At 35.3% G+C, this 12167-nt stretch overlaps 1 protein-coding gene across 3 annotated transcripts in view; it reads right to left on the bottom strand.

Annotated features, from left to right (window-relative positions):
• LOC111044931 (irregular chiasm C-roughest protein) overlaps positions 1–12167 on the bottom strand; it is a 476131-nt gene that overhangs the window by 216747 nt on the left and 247217 nt on the right. The window lies entirely within an intron of this gene.

Genomic DNA, 12167 nt, shown 5'->3' with positions numbered 1-12167 from the left:
TTTGTGTAAGCGCGGGCCGAAGATTCTACACGTATGAACTGTACGTTTTTTCTCGTTTCGCTCATTCTCTTATATCCCTACTAGTTCCCATCTCCCTTTGAAGAAAAGGCGCGTTTCCTTGTTTACCGTAAACAGCGGCACGCGCAAAAAAGACGTTCTACGGAACAAACCCCCGTATTGTGTAATATATCTGCCTGAGAAGCTGGTCCACACACCAATGATGTACGTTCACCTAAAAGCTCGCTTTTCAAAATGTCTTCTTCTTCTTTTCATTCTTATTTTTTTTTATATTCTTCATCTTCCTCTTTTTCTCCTTGGTCTTTATTCTTCTTTTCTATTTCGAAAGTGTCCACCTGTTATAATCATCTATATGCGCCATTTTGCTCTCTCAAAAAATTCCTTCAAATTGTATTTCAATGGAGGTCCTTATCAACTCGGATGATATTTCCACTTCTTAATGATAGGACAATAATCTCTGAGGAGATTCCCAGAATATCATAATTGGAAACTTAGAAAAATAGCGTTGATTTCAAGTTTTCTCGAATTTTCTATAATCGGATTTCCACTTTTGCATGTGAGGAAAATCGTTCACCTTAAGACTATCCAGTAGAGAGTTTTTGCCAAACTGATATGGGCTATTTCCATTCCTATGGCAGAAGTTGTGTTGTAATGTGAAATGAAACTGGTCACACATATAATATTGCATCTTGACAATTGAATAATAAGAATCCTAAATTGGCAGCATGGGACGATGGAAACCATTTTTATTCATTCGTTTCGAATGATATCCCGACACACAGAGTATCACATAAAAAGTATAGAATCCTTATTAATCCAGCGGATATGAGAAGCACATCTCATTTGAGCGGTCTTTTGTCCGGGTGGGAAGTGCTGGGTGCTGGACGGCGTGCATTGAGAGAGAATCTGTTGCGCTGCAGGGGTCGTTGGCTAGACACAGGACAAAAAGGCTATACAGAGGACAGACCAAGAGGGAGCGGTCTATAGGTAGCCTAACAAGCATGAGTGAGAAGGAAAGGCTCTCTGGAGGGTTCACACAGTCTGAAATCTTTTGAATCGCTGCAAGAGATGAGTCCACTTATTTCACCCTCCTCAACAATAATATAACGAGCACAAAGATATAGGAGAAGAGAGAAATCTGGCACCTCGCATGCACGCATACACTCACACTACCAATGACCGTCTAACCTCAAAATAATAATCATGCATTCAAATTATGTTTGGTGGAATACAACTGTATTGTAACAATTCATGGTTACAATGCTTTTGTGCTCTGTAGTGTCATTTTTACAGTTCTATTCCATTTGTAAAGACTCACATGGTGTGAGTTGATTGTATTGAAAATGTAAAAGACAGAAAGGTGAACTTTTGATTTGATACTTTGACACTTTTAATAAGTTGAAATTATTTCGAAAATTGAGTTACATTCTGAACAAAGTATTGCAAGCATTATTTAGGGTACAGGATACGGGATCCAGGATACAAAATGTGATCAGATTATATAAATTAATTATTTATACTATTAATTGATTATATTATACTATTATATTTTATAATATATTTATATTTAATCATTAACTGTAAATTATTTCTCCTGAAACTCTTGGCTCCGATGATCCCTCAAACAGGAATTCGAATGTACTTGAACGCCAATTTATGAACACTAGTCAACAACAATGATAACTATGTTGATTAACTAGAATTCATCAAGCCGGTATCATGCCAATACAAGAGATACCACTCCATGTGATGTCCGTTCACGTTCAATAATGGATTACTTAATTCTTAGGCACCCATATTGATTTCACTATAACCACTAACCATCTACCTTTATCGTAACCTATATCTACAAACAGTGTGACGACACAAATCACAGATTGCATGATACAATCCTGTATCACGTTCACTAGTAGCTGCTCAACATCAGCATCGCCTTGACAAACGAGTTGAAGCAGCGTGAATAGCACAGCACAGCAATGCAGAGCGCTTCAGACGCTTAAACAGTGAACAGTGCGCTGCTTATAACAGGCCGGTAATGCGCTTAACTGTCTCAACCTGGTTAGTGCGTCATCATCACCACCAACACATATCTCATCAAGTGTCTGTCATGCTCTGACGAATGCTAGTTAAACATTCCTAGCTACCTTCTATTTGGTTCACATTTCTTGTTTCTTCAGTCCGAGTCCAGTCCTATCATGACAAACTGTTTTCTCTAGTCTGAAACAACTGACTTTTTGTCCAAGTCTTCTGAATCAAAATATTCACTGAATTCAGTCTGCTCTCCACTTGGCCATTCTGCGAAGCTTCTTCACCTTTTGTCGATAATTCACAAATCAACATTTTTTTAGATTTGTCCCTTCATCAATCTCTACATATCTCTCATATCATTTCAACATATTTAGGCTCAACACTGTCTTTGAATAGCCACTTAGTCGATCCTACTCTACACATATTTCATTTGGAATCTTCTACACCTCCTTCAATTTGGAATTTTCTGTAGTTACATTTCAACCCTATCCCCTCACCAGAAATCTCTACTACTATCCGACTGAATTATTAAAAATCTACTCACTCATCATGTTTCCAACTACTGTCTGACTCCAGATCCTTCTTGAAAGTATCTTTTTATTCTTATAATTTCGCTCACTCACCAGTCCAAACTGTATCCACTCATTTCTTGATGGTAGTCTGTCCCTCTCTCCAGAGCGGGATACGCTATCGTTATGCCTCAGTCGGACCTTGCTATCCGATTCAGATAAACGTGACAAACGATTCCTTCCCCTCGACGATTAGCGTTTGTCTACTGAGCAGCAGACTGTGTCAGAGCAACAGTTGCCATGTGAATACAAAGCAAAGCTGACACACTTTGACACACTCCTGCACGCCATGATACTACAAAGGTGGATCACTGTGAGGTTACCAGTTGTTATTGTCCAGACCGAGGACAACACTGCACATGAATTGATCAAATAGTACTCAGACATCATGATCTGAGGCTCTTTGTGGTTATTGGAGTGCTTCCTAACATTGTTATTGTGTGTTTGTAGAGCAATATATGTCATAATTTGTGAAAAATTGAGTTTCTGTGACGAATGCTGACGTTTATGACCGGATTTCAAAGCTAAAATCGGAATAAGATACTAGAATTGATACATTAAAAATTTGTATTGATATTGATTATATTATTATTGATACATGTAATTCATCATTTCACTTTTAATTTTTTTTAAATAATTTTAAAAAGCTTTAATAAGCTTTTAATAAGATTTAGAGTAACAGATGAGAGTGGAGATAAGAGAAAAACGATTTTAAAATATTTTTATGAAGCTTTACTTTTTGGCGAACTACGCAGAAACCGAGGCAGCCGCAACCCCTCAACCAGCCCTCCCGTTTATCTATCACGGCAACACAATATCATATTTGTTTGTTACTGATCTTGGAAAGAGCTAGAAAGTGTTGGAAAATCCCTATTGTAATGTGTATGTCTATGATAGGATGATGCAGATAATAAACTTGTGAGTGAATGATTTATGAAGAGTTTATCGTCTTCAATCTTCATAAAATGATTAGGATTCTATAAAAAGACTAGCAGGGCACCCGCCCGTGCTTCGCTACGGGAATGAAAATATAAAATTATTCTTGTGAAACATTTATAATCTAAATTCTACCAAAATTGTTATAATCGTTTTTGAGATTACTTGGCTTGAAAATGATTGAGTCAAATCATTCGAATAAGATACTTAATTAATGTGTTGGAAGTGCTCTGTAGAAGAGTAGTCTAATTGCAGCGAATTTTGTAGAATATTGGGCGGGGCTTAAGAGTCGATCTCGACTGTATTAATTGGTAATTAATATTTCCCGTTGACAGTTATCAAATTAGCAGTGATCCTGTTATTCTTGTTTTTGCTTATTCAATTGAACATTGAATTCCAAATCAAGTTGATTCGAAATTGGATCTCTTGCTTATTGTGGAATATTTGGCATAGCCTGTCGCTTACTTTTCGTTTCACTTATCCAAAAGTGTAAAAGCAGCCAATCCACTGATTCTTTCTTCCATGGAAGTTCATTCATACATAAGAATTCATTCAGTTAGTGTAAATATTGTTGCTGATTTCTCATGTCCTAAACTTTACTATAATAAATATTAAAGTGGGATAATTTTAATGTGAATTTGCATAAATCTGAATAGAGTGTATTCAATCACTTTGATTATTGACTACCATTATATGATTTCTTTCTTTGATCTTAGCTTAACACCAAAAGCTTAGGGTGGAAATTTAGATGTAAACTAACAAGTAACTGAATTTGATTTCTATCTAAATTGACTACTTTAGTATTTACTTGTGACCTTTCAATATCAATAGGTTTGTCTTGTGCCATGCAATGACATAATGAAAGGAAATAGGAGCAGCTGATGGAATATTATGTTTTTTCGATTTAGTTTTTAGCTGATTTTGAAACATAAAAATATCAGGCCCAGTAGCACAAAAGCCTGTTTAATCAGGATTAAATTTTATGAGAATTAATCAGATCAGTTTTTTTTAATAGAAGGCTTCTCTGATTGGTTCTCGTGGTATTTAGTCCGGATTATGAATTAACAGACAGTGTAACTGGCTTTCTCAAGGCCATGGCTGCATACAAACAAAGAGCAACAGAGGAACCAATATAACAGAAGCTGAAGAAATTAGTCGCATTTCTATCACCTCACAATGAACAATACATTCAACTACCATATGTTTGGTGAGATCGATTTAAAATTTTTTCTGCTATCATCCGGTCACTTTCTGAATCTATTCTTCCAGATGTTCCACAAATACTGCAATGTTTTAAATTAATTAGGTCGCTAAAATTGGTAACTCAACTACAGCTATTGAAATCTTTTCATTTGATCACACTCTCTTACGTTTTCAACAGACTATGGAAAACTTTTTTCTGATCAGCTGCTACTTGAGGGACCAATAATCCTTTCTCAATGAACTTCAGCGAATTTTCCCAGAGTTGAGACCTGTTCCAAAATATTTTTTTTTGTCGCAAACCCACTATATTCTTGATTTCATCAAAATCGTTAGAGCCGTTTTCCAGATCCATCCGACATACATACATATCCACAAACACACATATTCAAACAGAAATTGCTTTCTCAGTATAATTGACTTCAATTATTATGATTTCATTCAATGAGAGCTTATTTCACATACCTAATAATAACAGCTGACATCAAAAGCAAAAATGTCAAACTTGATTGAAATTGAAACAGTTGCGATCATCAACATTATCTATTATATTATTATCTAATACTATCATCTTCATCTGATTTAAAGTAACCAAATTATAGTTAGATTCACATCATTGTGTCAGAATTTTTTGAATGGTATTGATGCTATTGATGAGAAATACCGACACTTTTATCGAAAGCTACCTTCTATTTTCTTTGGTAAAATAATCAATGTTTGAGAATAATTTATTCATGGGAAAAGCGCCTTACTCCTATGAAAGATATATTTAGATTAGGAAAAGCAGCAACAGCTATTTGGCCGTTTTAATAAATAACCCCTTTCTTTCGCCCAAGTTGAATTTTGGGCGAATTTCCTCATTCTTTGCAAACAGATTCCACAACGGACACGTCTGAAGTTTAAAAAATACCCTCCATATATATCATACTGAATTATTAAAATTTAATTGAAATTGTTTAAGCAGTTTTCGCGATCTGTCGGATATACAAACAAAATTAGTCTTGATAGAATAGGATCAATTGATAGAAGCAACTCCCCTCATAAAAGTTTGCTTTATGAAAAAAAAATTATCTACACTCCCAGTAATAGCTCTGATTGAAGCAGCAGTGCCTAATCAATTTGTTCTCGATAAATGCATTTTAATTAGTTCTTCAACTTGGTGCCAACCTGATGAACTCATCTCAACTTAATGCCAACCTGACAAAATTATTAATTTAGTTGCCAGTTAACAACAAACTGTTTCGAAGAGGTACTCTCTCTAGATTATAGTTATATAGTAACACTAGCCGACTGGATCGTCGAAGAATGATTTTTTTTAAAAGTCGTCAAAACAGCTGTTCTACAGATGAAATATCTCGACTATTTGTTCTTTTTATGAACTGCTCTACATACCTACCTCATGCACGAGAAGGAGGTTACAAAGTCCATTTATCAAGGATGGGGTGGACCCCCTCGCTTCGCTCGCCTGCATTTTTCATTTGAGCATTTTTATCATATGTTAAAATCCAGTCGTGGGTCCAGACTAAACGTCTGGCTAAGCGGATATGGCGAGCGAAGCGAGCCTGACTGCTAGTAATATAATATTCCCAGGAATAGCTCTAATTGAAGTAGCAGTGCCCAATCAATTTTTCCGCGATAAATGAATTTCAATCTTTAACTTGGTGCCAACCTAACAAAGTCAACTCAACTTAATGCCAACCTGACAAAATTTTTAATTTAGTTACCAGTTAACAACTGTTTCGAAGAGGTACTCTCTGTAGATTATAGTTCTATATTTACATATGGTATGGATATTTTTCAATTATAATAATTATTAAGAGAATAAGAAGAATATGCATGCTAAGAGACGAACTTTAAACCCTTTTAAAAACCACCCATAGAGTTGAAATATTGCCAAAAGATTTCTTAGTGCGTCTCTAAAGGGCCAACTGAACATACCTACCAAATTTGAACGTTTTTGGTCCGGTAGATTTTTAGTTCTGCGAGTGAGTCAGTCAGTCAGTCAGTGAGTGAGTGCCATTTCGCTTTTATACTGTACATATAGATATGATATGAACATTTCAATTATAATTAAGAGATTAGGAGAAAAAGAATATACATACTAGAAGACGAACTTCAAACCCTTAAAAACCACCCTTAGAGTTGAAATATCGCTAAAATATTATTTCTTAGTGAGCACCTAGAAAGGAAGGTATCTTCCAAGTTTCGTTGCAATCCATCCATAAGTTTTCCAGAGATCGTGATCAGTGAGTGAGTGAGTCAGTGAGATAAGAATTTTATAAGTATAGTAGGAGACCAATAATTTCAGATGGAAATTAGAATAATAATCGATTTCAATCATGTTTACAAAATTGGGACAACTACTATACTGACAATAAAGCACTACAATACTCGAATTGTACAATAATCTGAAAGAAGATTATCGTCTCATCCTCTCTAGAATAATATTGAAAGCTTTTTTATAATTCACATTTCCTGTACAGCAATTTGTCAAAGTGACAGGGTTTTGAAGAAAAAGTTTATGATTCAGTACATTTTTGGAAGTGATGAGGTGAGGTTATACTGCAGCGTATTTATTTGGTTGACGTATCATGTATCTATATGAGAAATAGTGTTATTTTCCAAATAGATACATGTATATGTTGAATATATTTGTGACTGGTACTGCAACGGAACATTGCTCACTGCAGACAGACCCGGTGCGGGGTGCCATGTTATTGGAGCTTTATAAATTGTATTTCGTGTTACCTCGATGATTCGTCCCAACTGATATTCCAACATGAGACGAGATTTCCTGACAGGCCAATAAACTATCCATCGAAAAGCTACTGCAGAATGAGCATCCTTCGTCATATTATTTTCGTTTCATGTGAATTTCAACTCACTAACTCGAACCGACAAATTAAAAAATATTGACAAATCTGGAATTCGAAGCTTATATTCAATCAAACTGCAATATCTGGTCACGAGAATTCGAAGACCACACGAAAGGTGAAGGTAGAGTTTACATGCAACTTTTAACGTAGAGTGAGATAACTCAGCAAATTTCGGAACTTGAAATGATATAACAGTGAAACGTTTTCATGCTAAACTAATAGACTGAATGCAATATGATACTCAAGTGCCATTTCCATGCTGATTGGAGTAGACTTCAAGATCCGTAAACATTCGAATTAGTCTGTATAATAGTAAAGGATTTGCAAATAATAAGTACAATGAAATTGACAATACAAATTCGTGTATTATGTGGAGTTTTCAACAATAATATTTATTATGGTATCGGGGTTACCAACAGCCACGATAACGAATTGTTTGAGTTTCAGTTTTCACTTTTACTTTCAGAATGGAGGCTTGTGTAGAAACTTAGAAAGGCAGAAGATCACTTAATTTGTGAATCATATAACATAATTTTTATTGTACCTATCAAGTTCATATAATTGACATACATGCAAGAAAAAAATCAGTATAAGTACGGTATAACATATTTAATCCCTCTCTCTTAAATTCACATCCTTTTTAAAACTCCGGGATAAATTTCGTATCACAAGAACAGAATTAAAAAATATATTGATTGAAAGACACTTGCTTCAGAGGATATAAGGGGCGATTCTTGGAGACTGAATTCTGATAGAAAAAATGAAATTTTGGAAATCCTACTTGGCTTTATTATTATATGGAATCAATAATTATTATTCTCTTCTCAAGAGCCTCTAAGATGATGATTATTATTATTTATCATCCTATTTTCATGACTGAATGTGATCTCTAGAATTGAATTTCAGTTTCTAGGGACCATAGCTCACAGGATGAAATTGATTGAGAATATTGTTGGAAAATCATATTTGATTTTATGAGAGTGTTATCATCATATCACCACCGATGATATTAGTAGTTTCAATTACAATTATAATTCAATAAATTATTTTGAAAATATTTCAATTTACAGAGGATGTGCTACAAGGTAACGCCTCAATTCGATCCAATTGAAATAAATCATGCAATGAAAGATTTAGCCCGTTATAAAATCGGTTATCTAGAGCAAAAGAATAGTAAGTTCGAGTGGAAGGAGAAGATGAGGGGAGTTTGAGGAACAATAGAACAACGAAAAACGGATTGGAACCGGAGAAAAAAGGAAGCGATATAAAAGCGGAGAAGAAACAAGCTATAAGAATTATCCTCTCGTCTTTTGTCTTGATTTAAAAGCCATAAGAAACGCTCACTTTATTTTTTAACTCCAACAAAGGCAAACTTCCAAGATAGTAATAAAATTCGCTTCTCCTTTCTTTTCAACCCTCTTGTGAAAATCGATGTTCTACAATCTGACAATCGCTGTCCAGCTATACTTCACCCTTCTCTCATCTCTTTTATTCCACTATCATTGTGTGATTTCCAATAAATTGATTCCATCCTCCAGTAATCATTTACAACCTTTCTCGAGCTGAATGTAAGTAGTCGTTTTATTAGACCACATGAGACGAATTTCTACAGTATTTGGCCTGGGAGAATGTGAAGCTCTTGAGAACCTATATTCCACTAGGATCCAGGGTTCAGGTAAGGAAATAGACAGTGCAAACTAATAGCCTATAATATTTACTCTCTTGTGTGATACTCACACAAGCCATCCACCTCTGTGCTTGGTGCAGTTTCAGCCCACGACTTTTTCGGTTGCGGTTAATCAAAACTTTGAACTGGTTCTTCAAATATTTTTTGATAGGGGAAAAATATTTGAGTAGATGATAAAACGAAGAACGAAACTATATGAATCTGCATTGAGCAAAAATTAAGACAATCGTCATAATGACACGATAGAAATGAATGAACGTTTGACATTACAAATGTGTCATGTTGAACTTGACTTAGCATGATATTGATTTATCCCATAGATATGATGAATAACGCAAATGTATATTCACATAATATCTTCAAAATCACTTTTCCAATTTATGTCAATTATTTGTTACAAGAGGATTGCCAAAATATCATTTACAGTTCTGGATTTATCTATTGTGATTCCTTGTCATCTCTGATTCAACACCTTGAGCATTTCTCTAATAATATATACGGTCTTCGACATTCAATATTTTTCTATGATGTGCGTACTATTCACGAAGTCTACAAAACCTACATGGATCCATCAGTGCACAAAATCAAAATTAACTGCGAAACAAATCATTCGATTACCACAACATTTTTTATTGCACGCTGATGAAGCTCAAAATTATCTTTTGAGAATTACAATTTTCAATAATATTGGCGAGTAGTTACGAGGAGGAAGAGGGGCTTAGGATAAAATCCGGGCAAAAAGAGACTGTTCAAACTGCCTGTCTCCTTGCCATAATCCGCTGTTCAAAGCATTTCTTTGTACTTATTTGGTCTGAAAAGTCTATTAAAGGAGCGAGCATAACATTGGCGAGAGAGGGGAAAGGCTTCCACTTATGGCTTGCTTCCACCTCCTCCTCTTCCACCCCCACTTCTCACCCTTCTCCTCCCTATTTCGCGATGAAAGGGATGAAAGGAAACGTACTAAGTGAATTTAGGACGAAAAGAGGTTATGATTAGACGGGAGAGAGCCATCAGTGACCCAATAGCACGCGTCTACTGCTGATAAAAGCCTTTTGGTCCAAGAGCGACGCTTATTCCACCCCCTCACCGCCCTATATCTCTCAACTCTCCCAACACCCTCCTCACTTCCTATAATTTCATGACAGCCCCAACAACGCACTTTACACGAACACCAACGGAACAGATTATCGAATTTCTTTGCAGCGAGAGTTATTCGAGTCTGCAAATGATGTCTTGAGATGCGGCCTCTTCATTTGTGAACGGCTCAACAGCTCTCTAAAATCATCTTTGCCACCACTTTGAACAGCTCAACGACGCTGTTACAACTAGGCACTGGTCTCTCATTGAATTTTATTGGAATCCTATCTCTATTCATTCAACCAACTGAAGCTTAGGTGCTTCTCTACAACCACATTAAGTTCATGTGATTGAATTCTTTTCACGGTATACCAAATTGTTGTGTGATTTGTCTCAGTTCCATCCACATCCACTTCCAAAATATTTCAATACAAATGAAGAAAAATCAGTACCTGATGAAACGAATAATGAATGAGTATTCTCATTCCCAATTGAAGTATTGTAAATCATGATTGCGAATGTTGATAAATGAGATGGGATGAATGTAAATTACGCCGCTTCTCTAAAATAATTCAGCTTATATCGACGAGAACCATATACGTTGTGACGGAATGGTTTTATTTAAGAAAAATTTCAAGCTCCTCTGCCGTTTACATTCATTTTGAGCATTTGAATAGTTCGCGCTCACTAGCCTTGTCTGACGTCACAACAATATTTTGTTATTTTCTGGAACAGCTGACTGTCATCTCTACAACTAACCTAAATTTTGAGGTTAGTTGAAGGATCAAAAGTTTAAATAAAAACAAATTAGAAATAATGTGAGTAAGACCAAAAACTATTTGTATTAATCATTGAAAGTACCTGAATTCAATTAAATTGTAGCCATAAGATTGCTCTTTATCCTATAACATTGTCTTCATTGTTACTTAGGTTAGCTTATCAGATATGTAATTTTTGACATTTGCGTCACATATGCTATCTAGTCTACTTGCTTGCAGCTCATTACTGATAAGGAAAACTCAAACAAAATTGGTTTTAGGTGATTTCAAGGCCTTGATTAAATATTTATTATTTTGTGTCAACATGGTTGGGTGTTTGTGTATTTTTCTCCAGCCAAGCAACAGTCAGTCAAGCTGTCGAATTAATTTTAAATTTATTATTTCTAAAACTTATAATATTATATTAAAAACATTGCTCATTCCTCTCCCTTCTCCCATGTGCAGTTTTACTGCCTATTTTCATATTTTGTGGCTACAATACTGAGTTATACATTGCCGAATTTGGCATTATTTGGCTATTTATCCCATTATCAATTATTTAGGCTGTGGATATTCTTCTTCCTGAAAGAAGAACTTCCTCACCAGAGAACAGAAGACCTGCTGCTGATAATCTCAAGTAGAAGGAAACCTTCAGCCAATTCTCCCTATTAATTTAAATGTAGCACAAAGCAGAGTTCCCAATTATTATTATTATTTGAATCTTAAACTAAATTTCCTATTGTTTTGAACGTTCTTCTGAGAGTGTATTGCCTACAATTCCATATTATGATGTCCACCATCAGCCTCACAGGACGATCACCATACGTACGCGTGAGTCAATAATATATTATTAAGTCCTGATCACGCACAAGTGACATAATAGTGCGCGAAAAGGCCTAAATCAATAGTGCATTATCAAATATCTCGACGATTCGTCAAAAACCTATTAAAAATAATTGTAAAGATCGTTCAAAAATCATCACATGAACTCATATACTGTTCATGCAGAAATAATTTC

This window comes from Nilaparvata lugens, chromosome 3, assembly GCF_014356525.2.
Source record: "Nilaparvata lugens isolate BPH chromosome 3, ASM1435652v1, whole genome shotgun sequence".
NCBI classification, from domain to species: Eukaryota; Metazoa; Arthropoda; class Insecta; order Hemiptera; family Delphacidae; genus Nilaparvata; species Nilaparvata lugens.
Note: the sequence above shows the minus strand (reverse complement) of the source record. Positions and strands in the feature narration are given on the sequence as shown.